General features: G+C 43.8%; 1 protein-coding gene and 1 long non-coding RNA gene across 3 annotated transcripts in view; one reads left to right on the forward strand and one right to left on the reverse strand.

Moving 5' to 3' along the window:
* ABHD2 (abhydrolase domain containing 2, acylglycerol lipase) overlaps positions 1-23,432 on the reverse strand; it is a 120,795-nt gene that overhangs the window by 91,651 nt on the left and 5,712 nt on the right. The window contains exon 2 of one of the 2 annotated variants that reach the window (XM_033189070.1): positions 2,411-2,510. The exons of the other annotated variant lie outside the window; for it this stretch is intronic. The gene's annotated coding sequence lies outside the window, so the exon portion shown is untranslated. The remainder of the gene's footprint in view (positions 1-2,410; positions 2,511-23,432) is intronic. 2 annotated transcript variants of the gene reach the window in all.
* On the forward strand, positions 2-17,255 carry LOC117070241. The gene is made up of 3 exons (XR_004431840.1): positions 2-218; positions 14,228-14,452; positions 17,210-17,255. It is a non-coding gene; the product is annotated as an uncharacterized LOC117070241 (long non-coding RNA).

The following is a 23,432-nucleotide window of genomic DNA, read 5'->3' on the forward strand; positions in this document are numbered from 1 at the left end:
GAGCAGAGGCATAGTTCTAGGTTTACAAGCACAGTGAGGACAGGTGATGCCCACCACCCTACAGATGCATGGTGGGCTAAGAGACACTGCCAGTGATGGTGTGCCACAGTTCAGATGTTTCCACAGGCTCCTGGCAGACAGACACCGCCAGCACCTTGCAGCTACTGATCAACTGGCCATAATCCAAATCACAAACAGTGTGAGCATGGATAAACTAGGTACTGTGTTTTCTTTTTATAATCTCACAAGCATTTCTAAGATGAGCAAATCAAAAAATCGAAAAATGCTAAGAACAGTGTCCTTTATCGGAGGGGTAAAAATAAGATCAGTTAAAGAGGCGGCAACAGGACCAGGAGTAGAACTTTGATTTTTGTTAACAGGTCATCCTTTTGTTTTTTTTTCCTCTCTGTAGACTTAACCTGAACCTGGTGCCCCAGGTGTGTGTTAAGTGTTGTGTTTACAGCCTTGAACAGAAACCCGGGAAGGACTGCTGGTGCCACCAGGTGTGGTTGTACTGCCTGCTGGCCTCACCCCTTTATTTGCAGAGCAGGCTGAGATAAAGCAACCTCAGTCTGACTCCGCCATCTGCTCCCCAGAGGCTCCCCAGTGCTGGAGTCTGAGTCAGACTCAGCCCAGGTCACAGCAATCCTGGCTCCTAAGGGTTTCAGGTGTGAGAGCTTGGCTAGTTTTTTTTCCCCCCGCTGTGGAGGCTATCTGACTGTAGCCATTAGTCCAAAAGTAGGTTAAAAGTAAACCAAATTGACCACTAGGCCAAAATCTAAAACTGGAGTACAGACAATATATATGCTTATCTGTCCTTTCCCAAGCTTTCCCAATATTTCATCTTTTGAAGTAACTTCACCTAATATATAACACACGCCCCTCCAAACATACAAAACCAAACATCAACAATGACAAAAGCAACAGCAACAAAAATCCAGTATTTTCCTTGCTGCTCGGCAGAAAAACAGAACATCAGCTGTTACCTTAAAAATCAGGGAAACCACAAGCTAACAAAAAAGAGAAAATGGTAACTCTCACAGCCAAGGTAGCTATGGCAACAGCTTCCCCTGGAATGGTTTCAAGTAGCCTCTGCTAACAACAGTCATCATGAGAGCTCTGGTAGCCAGTGCCGGAGACAGGATAGGCAGAACAAAACAATCTCCACCAACTGTGTTTGGGGTATAACCAACCGAACTTTCCTAAGACCTACAGCAAGTCCAGAAAGGACTCAGAAACCTTTTCTAAACTCAAGGTCACTTTGGCAGACAATCTCTGGCAGGGATTCCCAATTCAATAATGAAAGGAAATAAAAGATCACAGCTCCGTAACTAGTCTTCCACCATCAGGGCAAGACAAGGATTTTTTAAAACTTACCTGACACAATTTCAAATCAAGGCTAGACCATGAATATAAACTCAGCTACACTGAACTTCTGTGAGGAGACAGTTTTCTTAAAACTTAACTTCTGCGCTGGGCACCATGGCTCACGCCTGTAATCGTAGCACTTTGGGAGGCCAAGGTGGGTGGATCACTTGAGGTCAGGAGCTTCAGACCAGCCTGGCCAACAAGGTGAAATCCTGTCTCTACCAAAAATACAAAAATTAGCCAGGTGTGGTGGCACATGCCTGTAATCCCAGCTACTTGGGAGTCTGAGGCAGGAGGATCACTTGAATCCGGAAAGCATAGGTTGCAGTGAGCCAAGATCATGCCACTGCACTACAGCCTGGGGACAAGGGTGAAACTCCATCTCAAAAAAAAAAAAAAAAAAAAAACACAACTTAACTTCTGGTGACACTTCTCCTCACTCCTGGGGTCATATCCCCTGAAAGCTATCTATAAACCCCTAAAACAAGGATCCTTAACTTGGGGTCTGTGGGTTCCCTATGGGATCCTAGGGTCTAAGAGCCCCCTGAAATCATGTGAAAGTTTGTGCACATGAGCAGTTTTCTGGGGAGAAAGTTGGCAGCTTTAATCAGATTCTCTAAAAAGGGTCTGTGGCCTAAAAAAGTACACAGCACTGCACTAAGATGCCCAATAGGTTTAATCTGTGGCTCCCATTCCTCACCTTGTCCGAACCCGCCATGGATGCCAAACTAAGGCTAAACAAATGTCCAAGATGATGCAGCTTGTTAATATAGGCTTCTAAGTCTCCACATTCTATTAGAGGACCAAAACTAAAATCCACCAGAAATTCTCTGACTATATGCTGGTAATATGGAACTGAACTAGAAGTTCTTCCTCATCACCTTTGTTGGAAAGAGAACAGGGTAATGCAGCAAGTAGTTTCTTGTTGGTTTGGAGTGGACTTATTAAATTAAACAAGTAAGTTCTTTCCTTCCCACTTCTACTCACTGCTTCCTAACATAAGGGGAGGAGAAGCAAAAATAAGAGTCTCAGCAACACATACCAATGTTACTTATTCTTCTCACTGCAAATATGAATTTTCCTTGAAGAGTTGTACAGTTGGGCTGATCAGGTCAGATCTCTTATTCAAACTAACCTAAAAGCTAAAAAGATTGGATGGTGATGTTTTAAAATTGAAACGTAAGCACAGTCTAAGTTTCTCTGCATTTAAGTCTTTAGGGAAAAGACAACTTTGTTAATTAACATGTATGCCACACTCTTGAATGTTTGGCCTTTTTAACAAGCCTGCTGCGAGAAGGCTTTGTGAATCCACCAAGACTGACAGGCTCTCTCTGGTTTCTAGGGCAAGTTTTCTGCTGTGTTCCTCATTCTGGCTAAAGCCAATTCACATTGCTTTGAACTTTTATCTCACAACATAATCTCCAGAAATGCCTAACAGGACAGGTAACATCTCTGTGTGACCAATGAAATCACTTAGCAAGGTTTGAGATCAAGACAGCACAGCCAGTCAACTCATTTGTTCTCTTCCAAACATACAGCAGGGACAGAAAAAAATATGAGCTGGGAAAAGTAACAGGGCACAGATGGGCTCAAAAACAAAGTACCAGAAACAGAACAGGGCCAAAAGCAATGGGTAGGGGATTGCATTGCTTGTAGGGTCTCAGTTCAGACTGGGGCCAGAGGCTGGCTGCTGAGAAGTGCCAGAAGCTAAAAGTGCTTGCTGTGAGATGGGGGACCTGAGCTGAGCCTACTGCAAGAATCTGCTAAAAGATCTATGGCTTCCAAAAAAGCAGAAGCAAAAAGAGAGAACATGGGGGAAACAGCCAATGTTTATGCAGCACTATCTACGTGCTAAGCTCTGTTCTTCAAATTTGACATATGCTAGCTCATTTAATCCTTCCCATACCCTATGAGGTAGATGCTATTATTACCCCATTTTATAGACAAGGTAACTGAGGCATAGGAAGTTTAAGTTACTTGCCCAGTGTCATACAGCTGGTGGGTAGAAAAGCCAGCATTCATATCTGGCCCAAGAGATCCTCCTCTTAATCACCATGCTGTGCTACTTGAAGGCAGGTAAGTAGAGAAAGAGAGAGAGGCAAGCAAGAAAATGGATGGTGCAGGAGACACACACGAGACACCAGAGACTTGCCCAAAGTCAGACAGCTGTAAACAGCAGAGCTGGGATTCAAGCCCAATTTTTTTTTCTGATTCTACCACACCAAAATGACTTCAGAAGAAAATCAAAGCCAGTTGAAGGAAAGAATCAATTAACCTTCAGAACGGTCCTGCCTAACTTCCAATTATTATCTGTCCCTATTCTGAGACAAATTAGTCATAGAGGACCAGGCTGTGGTGAGGTAGGCCGGAAGAGCAAAGTCTTCAGCCACATCATAGGCCACCTGACCCCACAGGCTTGGCTGCCAAATGAAAAACAGGGCATGGACCAGATCAAAGATCCTAAACTGGCAGTCCACGGGGCAGTGTTGCATTCAGGTGGCATTTAAAAAACAAAATAAATTTATTCATTGCCATATTATTAACACCAGGAGATTTCAGATAAAAATCTAGATTTCTGATTTCTTTTGGAAATAAAATCAGAAGATTTGGCAACACAGGGCCAGCATTCTCACACCACAACAATGGACAGAGCTGAGCAGGGCTGCCCCCTTCAGAGCCAGCAAGCTCTCTCCAGGTGGCCACAGTCCCCACTACTCCCTATTAGTGGGGTCCTCAACACTGACCCCTGGCCCGCTTTAATCATTTACAGTACCTGAATGGTCCCCGTAAGCATCTGAATATGCAATCTTTGGAGAAAAGCATCTAAGGTCCCTTCTAGCCCTGAAAAGGTCTGTGTTGACTGAATATTTGAAAAATATACGATCAATATATATATAAATAAAAAATTCGGCCGGGCGCGGTGGCTCAAGCCTGTAATCCCAGCACTTTGGGAGGCCGAGACGGGCGGATCACGAGGTCAGGAGATCAAGACCATCCTGGCTAACACAGTGAAACCCCGTCTCTACTAAAAAATACAAAAAACTAGCCGGGCGTGGTGGTGGGCGCCTGTAGTCCCAGCTGCTCGGGAGGCTGAGGCAGGAGAATGGCGTGAACCCGGGAGGCGGAGCTTGCAGTGAGCTGAGATCCGGCCACTGCACTCCAGCCTGGGCGACAGAGCGAGACTCCGTCTCAAAAAAAAAAAAAAAAAATCCTAGAAAAAATGATGGAAAGGCAAGAGTGGCAAAGCTGATAGGATAAAAAGATGTAGTGCCTTTTATTTATTGATATTTTCATTGAGGTTTATTTATACCTTAACTCTTTCCACAAACTACTTGAGACAGCTTCAAGACAACACCCTTACTGAATCTATACACATAGCGAAGGATCTGGAAATGTGTAAGACTGCTAACTGCTTTCTGATAGTAAATGTCCCCTTCATCCTTAGTAGCAGAAACCTGGGAAATGTGCCCAGCTGAAAAAAACTACATACCCCCGCTCCCTTAGCTAGGTGAGTCCATGTAACTCAATTCTGGTCAGCTCTGGAGGGGTTGATCTAATTTCTGGGAAGGCTCCTTAGAGGGCAGGGAGTTCACCCTTTGTCTGCCCTCTTCCCTTCTTGCGTCCCTGGAATGCAGAAAACATGGCTGCAACTCTAACAGCTCTCTTGGGCCATGAAGTGACCTTGAGGTCTCTCTAGGAGCCCCATTAAGATGACAGCAGGGCAGAGAGACAGAAATCTGAATTCCTGACAACTTAATGGAGCCACCATATCAGATCTAGACTGCCTATCTCAGGACTTCTTTTACATGAGAGAATGAACAGTTGAAGCCACTATGACTTCTAGACTCTTTTACTTGGCAATTTCTAAAGATACAGAAGGAAAACTATGTATTCAAATCTTTATGAATGCTAAAATCACTGGGTTATAAGACTATTGGCAATTTCTTTTTTTCTATTTCCCAAAATTAATGACTACAAGTATTTTTATTATTAGAACAAAGCATTAAAATAGCAACTAAGAAAATCTAAGGAGAAATTTTAAAACACTGGAGAGGAAAATATGTATGTCAACATACACAACAATTATGTATGTGATAAAGCTTTAATGCATGTGATTATGCTTTAATTAACTTATCTGAGCTTTCTGTTGGAGGAAAAGAGACACCCAGTCAGACCTATAGTTTCCAAAATGGAAAGAGAGCTAACATATATTGTGCTCTTCCACCCAGTGTCATAACAGATACTCAGTGGAAACAGGGCTTATCTGGCACAGAATTATTTAAAAAAAAATGTGGGACTTTATGTAAGGGGACCTTGAGAGATGTGACAGACAATGTCCTCCCACAACTTTTTTTAAATAGCAAATGCAGTAGAGAATTAATTTCCTCAACCCTTGAAAAATGCCAGGCTTTTAAAATTTAATTCAATTCAGGGAAGGCAATTCTATGAGAGATTTATAATTAATTGTGGTCCAACTACACAGCCTTGATCCAAGCCTTCATTCAACCTGAAGTCCTGAGGAACAGGTCAGTTCTGCACGTCCCTGGGGATACTCCCTGGAGTTTCAGCAGGCTTAATTAAGTACCTGACTACCTCCAGTGCACCTAGCATTGTGCAGGTTGGCAGTTAAGTAAATTCTCATTTTAACCAGGAGGAAAAGAAATTTATGTTAAGGCTATCTGTACTTTAGAAGCTTAGACAAAAATCAGTCCAGGGGAAAAAAAATTAAGCAAGGAAGGACTCATGGAGCAGCTAGATCTAGAACCCAGCCTTAGTGAATGAAGTACAGTTGTTCCTCCTTAACTGCAGATTCAACCAACCACTGATGAAAAATTTTGAAAAAAAAAGACAACAATAAGGCCGGGTGCCGTGGCTCACGCCTGTAATCCTAGCACTTTGGGAGGCCAAGGTGGGTGGATCACTTGAGACCAGGAGTTCAAGATGAGCCTAGCCAATATGGAGAGACCCCCATCTCTACCAAAAATATTAAAAAATTAGCCGGGTATGGTGGCACGTGCCTGTAATCCCAGGCTGAGGCAGGAGAATCACTTGAATCTGAGCGGCGGAGGTTGCTACCACCGCACTCCAGCCTGGGTGACAGAGTGAGACTCTTAAAAAAAAAAAAAAAAAAAGGTAAGAGAAAAAATTTTTTCAGAAAAAAAAATTAAATAAAAGCAATACAGTATAACAATTACTTATATCATTTACTTTGTAATCGGTATTATAAGTAATCTAGAGATGATTTAATGTATATAGGAGGATATGCATAGGTTATATGCTAATACTATGCCATTTTATATCAGACTTGATCATCTGTGGGTTTGGTATCTGCACAGGACCTGGAACTGTTTCCCCATGGATATACAGCAACAACTGTATAAAATGTAGAAGCATATGTAAGTATGAGTGTGTGCATGTACAGTGCATATACATAGGTATTAAATGAGGAGTTAAGTAACTTTAGAAGAAAAATTTTCACATTCACTTTATCTTGCTGCATTTTGTTTTATAGTATTCTTTTATCCCCAAGTCTGACTTGTCACAAAATATTAATATTCTGAACTTGTTCTAGATACAGCAAACTCTGATTCCATTGTATTATTTTGTGTGGCCCTCCCCACTTTCCAGGCAGGTGAAATCCAGTTAAAATGAACATCAGGCAGCCTAGATAGGGAAAAGAAGTCACACAGAACAGCTGGAGGGCTGGGTATGTTGCAGATGAAAAGGAAGCTACCCCCACCCCAAACCCAGCTCCACCTCCACGATGGGCTGGGCTTCCTGTGTACCTGCGGCAATCCCTTCTCTGCCGGCTAGCCCACACCTCCCCTGCCATTTATGAATGGGATTTAGGTGCTGTAAATGAGAGTCAGAATTCCATTTATAGTCTGCCTTAACAAAGGAAACCAAGGTGGTGCCAAATGCCCAACATCTAGTCACTAAAGGAACTCGCAGTGTTGCCCCTGGTCTCTAAGACAAGCTTGACTGGTATTTCCACCAGAGGTGAAGGCCTGAGCTGTGTCTCCCACGCCCCTTTCTGCTCTCCCCTGGCTAAGAGCATTATTTTCAGATGGAGGCACAGATAGAGTGAGAAACTGCCACTGCACTGGGAAAAGCTCCAGTCTGGGGGCTCTGAGACCTGGGTCCTAGTGTCTGCTCTGCCCCTTCCTGGCTGATGACCTTGAATCAAGGCACTTAATCTTTTTGGGCCCTAAAGGCCCCATCTGTAAAATGAGAAGGTTATATTAGAAGTAGATGATGCCAAAGGTCTCTTTCAGCTAGAAATGCCTGAGATTCTAGGGATAGACTTGCGGTCCTCGGCTAAAGAGCACAGGAAAAAACTATCGCTGTACTTTGTATCAGAAAATGGCCATTTTCCAGCCTACTTCATAGATGATTATACAGTAAAATTCATAAGAACTAACAACCCTCAGGGCCTTTGTTCTTTCTTCAAATAAATTAAACAGTTACATATTTTCTTTCAGCTGTGCCAATAATTTCATCATATTTATTCCACCTGCATGGGATCGTGATGCTTTTAGCCTTGGAACACCAATATTCACTGACAAGACGCAACTTACACTGTGGAAAGAACAAACAAACTGAGCAGAGAGATCCCAAACAAAGGAAACTCTTTATCTGGTGTAGCAAGTTGAATAGTGACCCTCCTCCCAGAATTCATGTCCATCTGAAACCAGTGAATGTGAAGTTATTTGGAATTGGGTCTTTGCAGATGTAATCAAGTTAAGATGGGGTCATACTTGTTGGAGGGGGTCCTAACCCCATGACTGGTGTCCTTGGAAGAAGGGAAATCTGGACACAAAGACACAGATACACAGGGGAGGAGGCCACATGAAGATGGAAGTAGAGACTGGAGCCACGTATCTACAGCAAGCAATGCCAAGGATGACTGGCAACCATCAGAAGTGAGGAGACAGGCGGGGAATAGTCTTGCCTTCAGAGCCTAAGGAAGGAACCAACCTTGCAACACCTGTTTTCAAACTTCTAGCTTCTAGAATGGTGAGAGAATATGCCCAAATTACCCCTCATGACTCAGGAGTTCCACGCTCCTGTCCTTAGTGGCTGAAGGGACTGTTTGCCACATCCTTCTGAAAGGCCCCTTGTTACTCAGACAAGCTCCAGTCAATTCAGATGATAGCTAACTGACATGAACACCCTCAGAAGACTCGTTGACATAATACAAATTGCATTCTGTGAATAAATACTTATTAGCTTGGCTTCTTTGCCTCTGTGATTCAGCTGTCAGAACCATCCTTTCCTTTCCTCTTAGCTATCAGCAAAGTGAGGGAGCTCAGAGGACACAGACATCTGGGGGAGGGGGAGATCTCTCTTCCTTGCCACCCAAAAGGACCTAACATAACAAGCTTTTATACTTATGGGTCCTAAGGCAAATACCTCTCAAGGAAAACCAAGCCAAACCCCTAAAGGATTTCCCTGTTCCAATTCCATCTGGTTGAAGATGTAAATTTCATTTAGGGTCCAGTCCTGCAGTGAGACAGCCAGTGCCAAATCCAGCTACAGTGTTTGTCCTGGGGCAAGTTCCTTAATCCCTCTGAACACCATCTATAAACTGAACATGTTAATACATAAAGAGCATTTTAAAACAATGCCTGGCATACAGTAGTACTGTATTCGCTATTACCATCTCCACTATTAAACTTTCCTCCATTTTGCCTCAGTAAACAACCTAAGTTGACAGAAATGACCACAAAATACACTCCTTCCTAACTGACATACAGGTCTCATTAGCAGTGAACTCACTAGTTGATTGACTGCTTGGGCCTCCTCCAATGAGTTTAAAATTAATCCCAGGACATACTCTTGTTGATTCTTCTGAAATGGAACCATATCTTCTAAAATGGAACCATGTTAGACTTAATAAATCACTGGATAATAAGTGGTGATCATCATGTCCCATAAACAGTTCCAAGATGCATTGTTCTTGTTTTCTGTGCTAAAATGCATCCTTGGCAGTGCACAGCTGGAACCCCTCCTCCTGACACCACTCCGCTCCTGCTGAGGGGCTTCTCCTGCCCATGGAAAGGCTACCCATTCCTCCCTGCAGGTAAAAATCTCCTCTTGCCTAGCCTGGCTCTCCCAGGAAACTGTAATGCCCTGAGATAAAACTTTGTCCCCCAAAGTACCCTGTGAGGGTGTCAGGAGAAGGACAGCAGAAGTCCACAGCACATTGCCCCAAAAACATGGTCTGTTTCCATCCCATGTCATCCTGATTTTTCAGCCTCTTTGGTGGCAACTTAGGTAAAAGTACAACCCCATCTTAACTTGATTACATCTGCAAAGACCCAATTTCCAAATAAGGTCACATTCACTGGTTTCAGATGGACATAAATTTTGGGGGGTCACTACTGAACTTGCTACACCAGATAAAAGTGGTCAACCTTAAATGTGGGCAACATGATACCCCTGGAGAGAAAGTAAGGAGGAAATGGGCCACCTTCTCCCCACTTTATCTGCCATTTAACTAAAGAAGTCAGAGCCATCATACGGTGAAAAAAGCCATTTTGCAGGGACAAGAACAAGCCCAGATGATTTGGGGGAGAAGGCCCAGCCATCCCCCTCTGAGTTGTGCCTTTGTGTCCTCTGAGTCACTGCCACGGGATAGGAGAGCCTCAGAGCACAGCCAGAAGGCTTCGGGAACTGCACAGCCTGGCAACTGGGCCCTGTTCTCACTCTGGGTAAGGTCTGATGAGATGAGTGAACACCTTAGCCAGCAGATCACCAGTTCCACCTTTCAGCAAATCAGTGTTGGTCCTAGGCCCGCATGTCCTCCCACAGAGGGTTCTGTGGGACAGAGTCTTCGCGGTGCTCAAAAACTCTGGGTTTGTTTGTTTTTGAGATGGAGTTTCGCTCTTGTTGCCCAACCTGGAGTGCAATGGCACAATCTCGGGTCACTGCAACCTCTGTCTCCTGGGTTTAAGCCTCCGGAGGAGCTGGGATTACAGGCGGGTGCCACCATGCCTGGCTAGTTTTTTGTATTTTTAGTAGAAACGGGGTTTCACCATGTTAGCCAGGCTGGTCTCGAACTCCTGACCTCAGGTGATCTACCCGCCTCGGCCTCCCAAAGTGCTGGAACTACAGGCGTGAGCCACCGCACCTGGCCAATACTCTGGGTTTTAAAAGATCCCCTCTCGGCTGGGCACAGTGGCTTACACCTATAATCCTAGCCATTTGGGAGGCCAAGGAGGGCGGATTGTTTGAGCCCAGGAGTTCAAGGCTAGCCTGTGTGACCTGGAGAAACTCTGTCTCTATTGTTTGAAAGAAAAAAAAAGGCCGGGCGCGGTGGCTCAAGCCTGTAATCCCAGCACTTTGGGAGGCCGAGATGGGCGGATCACGAGGTCAGGAGATCCAGACCATCCTGGCTAATACGGTGAAACCCCGTCTCTACTTAAAAAATAGGCAGAGCAAGACTCTGTCTCAAAAAAAAAAAAAAAAAAAAAAAGACCTCCTCCCACCACCACCACCTCAAGCCAGAAGGGATGGGAAAGCCCTGGAAACAATAGGGCCAATCCTGTTTTCCAGAGATGCTGAGAAACACTGGTTTTTGAACATTAACTAACTCAAGCCAGGGACTGCCCTGAAAGGGTGGGAGTGGGTTACCATAACAAGGAAGGATAAAGCCCCTGGTTGATCCAGTTCATCTCTTACAAATCAGGTCCTACAAGGTGAAGGGATCATCAAGTCACACACAAGTTGGTAGAAGAGAATTGGAGGGATTGACAGATAAGTAAATGTATTTAAGGCAAGGTTGCCCTCTGTTGTATTCAAGATAAGACCTTGAGATTGTCTTTCTGTGCAAACCTACTCATGTGATAACAGTTTTATTTAGTCATATTTCTTCCACAAAGTCATAAGGTCACAGACTCAATCTGCTGGAATTTCAGAAAACAGTCTACAAGTTCTCAGGCGGAGTAAAGTTACCCAATGCAGGAAAACGTGAACCTCACAGTTACATGTCAGGAATGGCTACTAACCCATGAGCTTCCACAAAGAAAGTTACCATACTGAAAATGTCTGAAGACTGAGTCACCAGTTAAACAGGAACATTTAATTGGGCACTTTTATGTGCCCTTACTAAAATACTGAATGGAAGCTGGCCTCTCCCACTAGCAAATAACCCTGCTGAAAGAATAATACTGTCTATGAGAGAACGAATGGATAAAGCACTTAGTAAAATCACAGGCAAAATTGTTTTTCTTTCACTGAGAAACCATGAATCCATACCTGAGAACAAACAAAAAAATCTTAAGCCAGGTATTTCCTCTAGGGAGATTCTAGATTTTCCAAGAGAACAGGCACTTGAATTGTGAGATTTATCCTAAACATATTTTTAAAAATCAATACCATAATTAAATTCTGTAATATCAAAACCAAAATTCCAGTTTACCAGAACCCAAGGAGCTCAAGTGCCTACTTCACTGGAATTTTTAAGAACCAAAGAAGAGAGCATCTCCAGATTGATTGTCCTGGGCACCATACAGATGCCACCCACTCTTCTATGTCTGGAAATAAGCTTCCAGAAGGAGGAAATGGAGATGGGGGTGGGAGGGCAAGACCCAGTGCCTGGCACAGCCGCTGCCTGAAGAACCACTCACCCCATGGAACTCCCTAAGGCAGGCAAAGAAGAAAGTTTCACCCAGACCTGCAACAGAAAAGGACGTACAGCTACTCTCAGTTAATGAGAAAATAAAATTAACTAGGACTCCTCGTTCCTGAGTGTTCTGGTTTACCAAGGCTCCCAGTGCCCCCAATGCCTGGCTAATACACACTATAGGGCCTGTAATGACAGCATTAACACGTGCAGCCCATTATCACTCTGACAGTCTTGCATTTCACCATGGCAGGCATCTGTGAGGAAACCCGACCAATGACCAATGGGCCAAGCTCCTCTTCTTCCCTGCCAAAGGAGGGACTTGCTCGGCACACTCACCCCAGCTGGGCAAAGCTGAGGTCACTCGCCCATCCATCTCTTTCAGCTGTGTGGCTCTCTGATGCTGAATTCTGCCACCTGGGAGCAACAGCACCCCGCCTCAGGGCTTGGCCACCAGACCCTGTTACACAGGGATAGACAGCAGGAAAAGCTCTGTGCTCCTTGCCCTCCAAGACCAAGAGAAGGTTCTGGGGGCAATAGCATATGGTGTGCACAGCATTTTGAAGCATGCTTTACTTATTTCTGTTTTATAAATACCGTGGACGCTGTGAGCAGAAACAGGATCGCCTGCCAGTTTAGAGCAGAAGGCCTGAAGGTCACGTGGATTCCTTTGTGACCAAGTCTTAGGAGACAAATGCTACCAGCTAAATCCAGATAAATATGAAGGGCTGATTTGTGCCTGACATGAAGAAGGGATACTGTGAGACAGGCGCCTATCTGCTGCTGCACACGCCAGCCCTAACGCTGGGCCTCCAGGGAGCCCTGCCCAGCTTCCGCCATCAGTCCTGCTGATTATGAGAGCTAAAGAGCTTTGCCCCCCACTTGTAGGTCACAACCCAAGTGGAAAGACCCAGAGATTCTGGATTCTGGATGTCAGAGGAGGGAGAGGATCCCATTTGTGTCTCTACACTACTTGTCTCCAGTGGCATCTGGAGTTATTCCACCCCCTACCCACTCTGAACATTCTGTGCTGTAGAGCTCTGGGCAGGTCACTTGCACTTTTGGAGGATTTTGAGGCCTAGCTTAACAGTCCATGTGATATAACTGAATGACACAGGGACGAAGGTTTTAGAATCAGAGGTCCTGCATTTAATTCCAGATTCTGCCAAGTGACCTTGGGTGAATGATCTAAACATTACAAAGATTTGCTTTTTCTTCTATAAAATGGGGGAAGGGAGGTACATTATATGTTACTGAAGGAAAGAAGTTGACGAAATTCTGTGGGCTAAAAAAATGACTTATGATAAATTATGCACAAATATCCTCAAGATAAGGTTTGTAAAATGTTTTCAGCTCTTTAGCAGAAAGCTGCTTTTTTAAATATTTCAAGATTAGAAAAATGTTAGTTTTAAAGCAACTGCTAAGGAATTGTAACACATGAGGAGCATGACAATTGGTCCCCAAGTAGTCCTGAGCTTGGCTTTACCACATCTTTGCACTGAGGATACTGAATGATCTAAAAACTAACATCTCGAAAGGAAGCCCTCTGGGTTGATACATTTTAGGGTCTTAGCTCAGTGGATTGCTTTTTCAAGTAAAGAGTCAGAAATAAGTTCATGCCCTCAAATGTTCCTCTCTCCTGTCCGTCCACCACAGACACTACACACTGTTGTTCCAGGCCTCACTCCTCCTGCCTCCCACTCCAGAAGTAAGTTTTTCTCAGCCTTCTTTAAAGCCCGAAGGCAATCCCACCTGCCACCCCCAGCCTACCAGCAGCCTTCTTCCTTTGGTTTTTGTGCAAACGTTGCTTGTATCAGGCAGGCATTTGCTCTGAGTCCACCTCTAGTCCACCTAAAAAATACTCTACACTACAGAGTAGGAGTGCCCCACATGAAGCAGATAGCTACGCCACTCACTCCTCAGGAGCTCTTCCTCCGCTGGGCTTTTCCAATACATTTGTCTTGCTTCCTCATCAGTTTCCTGGGAGGCAAGGAACTGGCCATCAAGGAAGATGGTTTCATAAAAAATGGCAGAAATATTTCTCTGAGATTAGGAAAGAAAATTACCCCACTTACCAAAAATTGATTCACTGGCATAAGTAGGGAGCACCCTCGTGGATAAAGCAGTGGCTTGCAAATGAAGAGGACAGAACCTGCTGAAAAGGCATCAGTATCACTGGGAGGGATGTTCTGCAAACTACGCCCTCCTGACATTCCACCTCACTCCCCACAGGGACCAAAGACATCACTCTAACCTCTGTGGGGGCTATGAAAGAAGTATAATACACAGCATCCAAAAAACAATTGGAAAATAGTACAACAAATCTGTATATAATGAAGTACTAAACTCTGAAGTACCAACTATAAATACTGGAGGAATTCAAATGAAGGAGGCAGAAAGAAGAAGGAGGTGGACTCAAAGCTGGGAACCACTGGAAGAGATGGAACAGAAGAGAAGGTGAGATGGAGGGGTGGATGCAGATGTCAGGCTGGGCTCACAGTTGAGCCAAGGCCCGAGAATGCTGGGCAGTCAGGAAATGGGCAGACAGGACAAGAGGGATGTGTTTCAGAGCAGTGGCAGTGAGTCATTATGGAATGAAGCTTCAGTGCTTTACTTACAAGGGGAATTCCAGACATTAGCCTGGAAAATGCCACACAGGTGCTGCCTCGGCTGTGTGCATAGGGTTGTGCACTGTTGTTCATGTGAGGGGCTGAAGTGAGGCCATAGGTGTGAGAAGCATTTACTTGGCTACATGTCACCTGACCCATGGCGATGTTGGACAAGCACTGACGTTCACCATTTGAGCCCCACTGCAAGCCCTTGATGGCATCTAACTAGTTTTGTACAACCTGCTGAACCATACAAGGATATTCACTGGGGGCCCATCCCCTCCAGGCCCTAAAAATCATACTATTTCTCAACTTCACACTATGTAACCACCTTTTCATAACTAGAACATTTGCTAGTCTCATCTCTACATAAAAGTGATGATTCATCTCTCTTTCCTCTCTGTTGAGAGTTCTGATCTACGCACTTATAATTCAATCCTCATGTTTAAATTTAAATTTAGGGTGTTGAGTACATAGTGGACACTGTAAATATTTACTAATTGACTAAGTCTGTGGCATTAGCCTAAAGCATCATCATTGTGGTTCTCTGAATAGAAGTTTCTTACCAGATTATTACATTAGGCGGAGAGGTACAGGCCTTTATGAGTAATCGTCATGCCACTGTACATCAGGAGAGAAAGCTCACTGTGGCCTGGGCTCTCAGCAGCTTTTGGATATTTAAAGAACATCTCAAAGTTCAAGCAAATAATTATCCATCCAAAAATGAAAGTTTTCACTTTCCACTGCTCAGAGGAGTTACTGTCCCAGGACGTATTTCTTTCACACTTTCCCCTTTTGTCTTAAGAACATCTCACTGGGCCCAAAGATCTACTCCAGAAACTGCTGTCTCACAAATAAAGAAATACATTCAAAGCTAAAACAGGATGTTGGAGGTAGCAGAAGAAAGGAAAGGCCCGCAAACAGAAGGCAGATGGAAATCTACCCATTGATTGTTGACATTCAGTTAAATACTGAAATACCATTAGAAGACTCATGATTTCTGCTATTCTCTCCAAAACATACAATGCAACAAAATTGTCTATGGTATTTTCCTGACATGAGCTTATTTGGTCCAGAAAATATAAAACAGAATACAATTAACTGTAGTTTAACCTAGATTAAGAAGTTGGTGAAATTATAAAATAAGGTTCCTTTTTTTTTTTTTTTTTGAGATGGAGTCTTGCGTTGTTGCCCGGGCTGGAGTGCAATGGCACATCTCGGCTCACTGCAACATCTGCCTCCTGGGTTCCAGCGATTCTCCTGCCTCAGCCTCCCAAGTAGCTGGTATTACAGGTGCCCGCCACCACAACTGGCTAATTTTTTGTATTTTTAGTAGAGACGGGGTTTCACTATGTTGGCCAGGATGGTCTCGAACTCCTGACCTCATGATCCACCCACCTCAGCCTCCCAAAGTGCTGGGATTATAGGCGTGAGCCACTTCGCCTGGCCAATAAGGTTCCTTTTTAACATCTAAGGAAAATGGAAAAATATTTCTACAAAGATTTCTGCTTCATTGAGATGCTTTCTGTAGATGTGCATTGGTGGTGGGGTAGAGAGGCTACTTGCAGGGTTTGGAGACAGACAGATTTGACCCGAACTGCAGTTACACTACTTACTAGTTGTGTGACTTCAGGCAAGTGGGAGGATCACTTGAGCACAGGAGATTGAGCCTGCAGTGAGCTAAGATCTCACTATTGCACTCCAGCCTAGGTGACAGAGTAAGACCCTGTCTCTTTAAAAAAAAAAAAAATTAACAACACAATGTGAAGCTGGGAGTGGTGTGCTCACCAGAGAACACAAAGGAGAGACTTCATTCACCAAGGCTGGAAGATCCCAGTACACAGCCAGATGTCTGGGTCCTCAAGCCTGGTTAGTCTGGTCTTGACTTGCCTGTGAGCAATCATGACCAATGTTAATTTAAATGACTTCTACAGGTAACATATGGATCACACGTATGTTCCTTCTCCCATTCTAGACAATAAGCTCCTCTACTGACCGCCCAGACAAAATATTAAATCTGTGAACCATAAGTTAGGGTAAAGACTCTCATCCTAGGATCTAGTATTGTTCTTTGGCTCTGACACTGTTATCTTTAAATCACTGTATCTTTATTATTTATTTATTTACTCTTTGAGACAGGGTCTTGCTCTGCTGCCCAGGCTGAAGTGCAGTGGCATGATCTTGGCTCACTGCAACCTCCACCTCCTGGGTTCAAGCAATTCTATTCTCATGCCTCAGCCTCCCGAATAGCTGGGACCACAGGTGTGCACTACCATGCCCAGCTTAGTTTTATATTTTCACCATGTTGGCCAGGATGGTCAACTCCTGGCCTCAAGTGATCCACTTGCCTCGGCCTCCCAAAGTGTTGGGATTACGGGTATGAGCTACTGCACCCAGCCTTTTATTTATTTATTTATTTTTTTAATTTACAGAGACAAGGTCTTGCTCTGTTACCCAGGCTGGAGGGCAGTGGTGCAATCATAGCTCAGTGCAACCCTGAACTCCTGGGCTCAAGTGATCTTCCTGTCTCAGCTTCCCGAGTAGCTGGGACTGCAGGTATGTGCCACCACACCTGGCTAATTAAAATTTTTTGTTGTTGTTGCAGAGATGGAGTCTCACTATGTTTTCCAGGCTGGTCTCCAACTACTGGCCTCAAGTGATCGTCCCACCTTAGCCTCCCACTGTGCTGGAATTATACAGGTATGAGCCACTGAGCCTGGCCAAATCATAACTTTAAATGAAGGAACAAAGCTAGATGATATGAAAATGTTCTATTTGTGTAGCTCTATCATTTATAAAGTGTTTGTGATTTTAATACATTACCTCATTTACTCCTCAAACATGTCACAGAATGCATTTGTGTTGACAGTAAAGACTGAATGCCTAATTTACTAACAAAGTGCATCCTCAGGTAACCTCATTACCTCATTTGGTGCTCACAACTGCTGTGAGTTAATATTAGTGCAAGCAAGGAAACTGAGGCCCAGGGGGCCTCCCTGTGCCAGGCCCTGGTAAAGCTCTAGGAATACAGAGAAGCAAGGCACCCATCCATCTTATAAGCTGTTTGCAGAGCTGGATGGATTCTAATCACTTCAGCCTTGACACTTCAGCCTTACAGAAGCTCCATAAGGCCTCTCTGCTCAACCATAAGATACTTAAAGAAATCTGCATTCGGCCGGGTGTGGTGGCTCACGCCTGTAGTCCCAGCACTTTGGGAGGCCGAGGCGGGCGGATCACGAGGTCAGGAGATCGAGACCATCCTGGCGAACACAGTGAAACCCCATCTCTACTGAAAATACAAAAAAATTAGTCGGGCGTGGTGGCGGGTGCCTGTAGTCCCAGCTTCTAGGGAGGCTGAGGCAGGAGAATGGCGTGAACCCAGGAGGCGATGGAGCTTGCAGTGAGCGGAGATCACGCCACTGCACTCCAGCCTGGGCGACAGAGCGAGACTCCGTCTCAAAAAAAACAAAAACAAAAGAAACCTGCATTCCTCTTTTGCACAGCACTTCTGTGGCAAAGTGCTGATTTCTCTTGCAATTTCAGTGCAACATCCAGAATTTCTATGTAGAGTCAATAAATAGACTGATGGGTGATATTAATGATAGATGGAGGGAAAGGAACTATGTTTTCTAAATTGGGAAAAATATCCTTGGCTATAATCTACTTGGCATTTTCCATCATCCCACTATTTAGAAGGTACATTTGTCAACATCATTGACAAGAATGAGCAAGCACTTTTTTAACATGATCAGAATAGAGGAGGGAACTGCAGCCAGGATATTTGGAACCTGAGAAGCTAATGTCTACAGTGTGAATACAGGTCAGGCCACACAAGGAGCTGGAAGGGGTTGGAAGCTCAGCTAGCACTGTGGAAAGCCTCCTCTATGGCCCATAGTGGGGCACAGGGTGTTCAGGCCCCAGGGAAACTCCTCAGGGCAGAGTGTCTGGCACAGCGTCCAGCAGAGAAAGAGCTCAATAAATGCCTGCTGAATTCTGAATTTTTCTCATTCTCTGAATGAGAAAAAAGAACATTTCCCAGCTGTGAGGACTCTAGCACAATCACATAATCCTAGGAATATTGTATGTCCCTCAATTTTTAGGAAATAGTAATGACATAATTGGATACATGAGAAAAAGTAAAAGGATGCCAAACAATATATGTAGAAATTTACTAAAATTTGACTGGGTGCTGTGGCACACACCTGTAATCCCAGCACTTTGGGAGGGCAGGTGGGTGGATCACTTGAGTTCAGGAATTTGAGACCAGCCTGGGCAACACGGTGAAACACTATCTCTACAGCAAACACAAAAATTAGCTGGGTGTGATGTAGTCTCAGCTACTGGGAAGACTGAGGTGGGAGGATCACTTGAGTCTAGAAGGTGGAGGCTGCAGTGAGCCCAGATCCTACCACTGCAATCCAGCCTGGGTGACAGAGTAAGACTTTCTCAAAAAACAAAAAAACAAGAAATTTGCTAACATGTATAATTCCATGTTAAGTGACTAAAACAAACAGCAGAACAATATCTACAATATGCTACCAGTTATATAAAAAAGAAAGAAAAAACATAAATGCACACACATTTGCTGGGACACACATAAAAGATCTCTGAAAAAATATACAAGATACTAGTAACATTGACTGCTTCTTGGGAGGAAGTTTTCCACTCTTTACCATGTTGTACCTTTTGAATGTTATAACACATGAATGCATTATCTATCAAGTAAATAAATACCTCTACTGGACAGACTACCCAGTTTCTCCAACAAATTACAGGGAAAAGAAGAAAAGAAAAGGGGATCTGTAGCTTAAAAGAGACATAAATGGTAGAACAATAAATCGTAATGTCTATTCCTTACTTGAATCCTAATTCAAAGAAATTAAGCTTAAGGAGAAAAACACTTATGCCATTTTTAAACAATTGGAAATTTGAACAATGATGATGTTTGATGATATTAAAGGATTAGTGTTAATTTTTTGAAGAGTAATAATGGGTGTTTAATAAAGGAGTCTTTGAGTTTAAGAATTATCATGGAAATATTTATAGATGCAACTATATGATGTTTGGGATTTATTTCAAAATTAATGTGAGCTGGGAAAAGTAGCTAGGAAGACAGAGTAAATGTGAGTGGTTATGAGTTGATTATTGTTAAAGCTGGTGATGGGTTTTGTGGGGCATGGAGGTTCACTATCTGATTCTCTCTACTTCTGTATATCTTTAAAATTCCCAGAATAAAAGGCTAATAAATGAATGAGTGATTATTTAGCAATATGACAAACAGTCCTGCTAGTCACTAAGGCCTAAGCTCACCCCAACTTTCAGCTGCGATCAAGCCTCTACTGTCCCTGGGCTGATGAGTTGCCTGTGGAAAATAAACGTGAGGCTGCTGCCAGCTACTGCAATTCTGGCAAGAGTTTAGGTCACGCAAATATCAACAAGAAAACTTTATCACTCACTCCAAAAATAAACGAAAAGAAACAGAGAAATTAGTTTTGGAAGGCCTCCTTTCATTAATGTGGAAGGTAAGCGTTGGCTGCACATACAAACGGGTGTGATGACTTGTACCTGCTGCCTTGTAAAGTGTCCTTCCCAAACCCATAAGCAATTTTTGTCACTCTCCTTGGGAGTGTTTCTCAAGTTCTCCAAATGACTTTATCATTTTCAGGGTCTGAACAGACAGGACCTCAAGGCAGAAAACCAATTAAGTCAACTCTTCAACTCAGTTAATATTTCTAAAATGTTCAACACATGGAAAGGAGCCATATGAATGACACAAACACGACTGGAAACCTCTGTCTGCCTTCCAGAGCTTCGATTCCTGCACTGGGGTCTTTCAAACTCAGGTACCAAATGGCTCCCTTTGAGGGGAAAAACTAGTCCTGCCAGATGCCCCTAGCTACATTACTTTGTGTTCGACTCTTAAATTTAAGTTAAACTACTTTTATCCAACTATTATTTATTATACTATTTCTTAAAATGCACAAACAGTACAAATAGTACTCAGTATGTTGCATAAACTTCCTTTGGCACTTTTACAGTTACAGAGATCCAAGCACATTTATAAAAACAAAATTACTCAAATAGTAAAATTCAGATGAGCTACATTAATATAATGAGACTAATGCCATTTTTCAGACCTGAAACACCTGCAGACGATGTCAGTGTGGTCCTGCCTACTCCTGGGCAGGTTCTATGGATCCTAAGAGCCTATACTTCCAGGTACAGTGTGACACATCCATTCTCACACTCCTTTCTCACTGGGACCACTACTACAGCCTTCATTTACACAGTGCTGTGTGGTATCATTTGACTTCACTTGATGCTCTCACATCTTTTCTGCACTAAGTCCATCTATGTATTTTTCTCTATAGCGGGGTTTACCTGGCTTCGATTCATCAGAAATTCACATACAAATGGGGGAGGCACTGAGACTGTGTGGGTGGACCTTGATATTATAATTAGGTATCCCAACATTCCAGGACAGGCTTATAAAACATTTCCAATTATCTTTAACACGAAACCAAAAAGTCTGAGTTTGTAATCTAATGAGAACCCAAGGAACCTCAAAGACATATCCTCAGCCCTGGATTAGGAAATCCATAGCACAAAATGAACGTGGTGGTGGTACAGGAAGAAAGCAAAAAGTGTGGTGGGGACTCGGATGAGAGCTCACGCTGTATCTCAGAAGCCATCTGCACCATTACCGGGCATACTAAATCATGGATTTAGTAAGTTTAAGTGCATGCTTCCAAAGAACTTATGTGTAAATACCACTGAAGAGCCTTACTTAATTCCAGCAGGTTGCTGAGGTCTTACCTCAGACCCCTCCCGCTCCTCAGTCCTTAAGAACTAAAACATGGCACTTCAGACATGACAAATCCAGACTTCAGGAGTCAAAGAACAATTTCCAATATCAGTTCACCTCACTATAAGCTGCTACAACTGCCTATCAACATTGTGTAGTCTGTACCACCTAAAAAACTGGGCGCAAAGCCCCACCAAATGCTGCTGCGGTTAGGTTAACTTAACTAAATCAATGGCCTGGTTTCGCAGCAAAAGAGTAACCAGGATTGTTTAAGGAAACTGCAAAAGAGGAACCTCTCCTTGAGTAGAATCCTCTACCTTAGGCCCTCCCAAGCAGCATAATTCAATGGCCATTAACTCAACCTTTTTAGTAAGCTAAATATGTCCTGGGTAGAACGTGCTCTTTAACCTGAGGTACTGATCTTCCAAAATTTTTGGTGCTAAAACATCTCCTTTTTTTTTCTTTTCTTTTCTTTTTTTTTTTTTTTGAGACGGAGTCTCGCTCTGTCGCCCAGGCTGGAGTACAGTGGCCAGATCTCAGCTCACTGCAAGCTCCGCCTCCTGGGTTTACGCCATTCTCCTGCCTCAGCCTCCCCAGTAGCTGGGACTACAGGCGCCCGCCACCTCACCCGGCTAGTTTTTTGTATTTTTTAGTAGAGACGGGGTTTCACCGGGTTAGCCAGGATGGTCTCGATCTCCTGACCTCGTGATCCGCCCGTCTCAGCCTCCCAAAGTGCTGGGATTACAGGCTTGAGCCACCGCGCCCGGCTCTTTTTTTTTTTTTTTTTTTTTTTTTTGAGACAGAGTTTTGCTCTGTCACCCAGGCTGGAGTACAGTAGCTCAATCTTGGCTCACTGCAACCTCTGCCTCCCGGGTTCAAGCAATTCTCCTGCTTCAGCTTCCCGAGTAGCTGGGATTGTGAGTGTGCACCACCATGCCCAGCTAATATTTTGTATTTTTAATGGAGATGGGGTTTCATCATGCTGGCCGGGCTGGTCTCGAACTCCTGGTCTCAAGTGATCCGCCTGCCTCGACCTCCCAAAGTAATGGGATTACAGGTGTGAGCCACCACGCCCAGGCTAAAATATCATTTTAGATGACAGGGATTTTGTATTTCCTTTTGCTGTTGTTGTTGTTGTTTTGAGACAGTCTCGCTCTGTTGCCCAGGCTGGAGTGCAGTGGTGCGATCTTGGCTCATGGCAGCCTCTGCCTCCTGGGTTCAAGTGATTCTCCTGCCTCAGCCTCCCAAGTAGCTGGGATTACAGGCACATACCACCATGCCCAGCTAATTTTTGTATTTTTAGTAGAGACGGGGTTTCATCTTGTTGGTCAGGCAGGTCTGGAACTCCTGACCTCAGGTGATCCGCCCTCCTCGGCCTCCCAAAGTGCCGGGACTACAGGCGTGAGCCACCAACCCCTGCTGTATTTCCTTATTTGAAAGAATCAGAATGTAGCAATCCATGTTGGGCTTCCTGATTTTTGTTTTTTATGGTCCTCATTGACATGACTAAGTAAACAGTACACAAATACATGCCTACAGTGACTGTGCACACAGGGAGGCAATCTTTCAGAGCTTCTCTTTTATCCAAGATAAAATGAGAGGATGAGGCAGGAAAATCGCTTGAACCAGGGAAGCAGAGGTTGCAGGGAGCCGAGATTGCACCACTACACTCTAGCCTGGAAAAAGTGGAACTGATACCACCATCTCCTCCTCCTCACCTTATGTAACAGAGTATCTATGGTACAATTGACTAATAATGTGGGTACTCAGCAATGAGCAAAGGCCAGAAGGTAAGAACTCTAGATTAGACTAATAGACTAAAGATTCCATTCAATTTCCAGGTGGCTCTAAACCAGACTCAGAGGTAAATAAAAGCAAGATGAAGGTTAAGGCACATTCAAATGAAAGAGGGAAAAAAAAAACAAGAGGCAAGATCTGGGAGCCACTGAAGACTATAAGACCATGTTTAAATCAGTGTGGTTATTTAAAACACAAGCCTAGCCATAGAAAGTTCAAATACAAA

Source organism: Trachypithecus francoisi, unplaced genomic scaffold, assembly GCF_009764315.1.
Source record: "Trachypithecus francoisi isolate TF-2019V2 unplaced genomic scaffold, Tfra_2.0 Lachesis_group3, whole genome shotgun sequence".
Classification (NCBI taxonomy): domain Eukaryota; kingdom Metazoa; phylum Chordata; class Mammalia; order Primates; family Cercopithecidae; genus Trachypithecus; species Trachypithecus francoisi.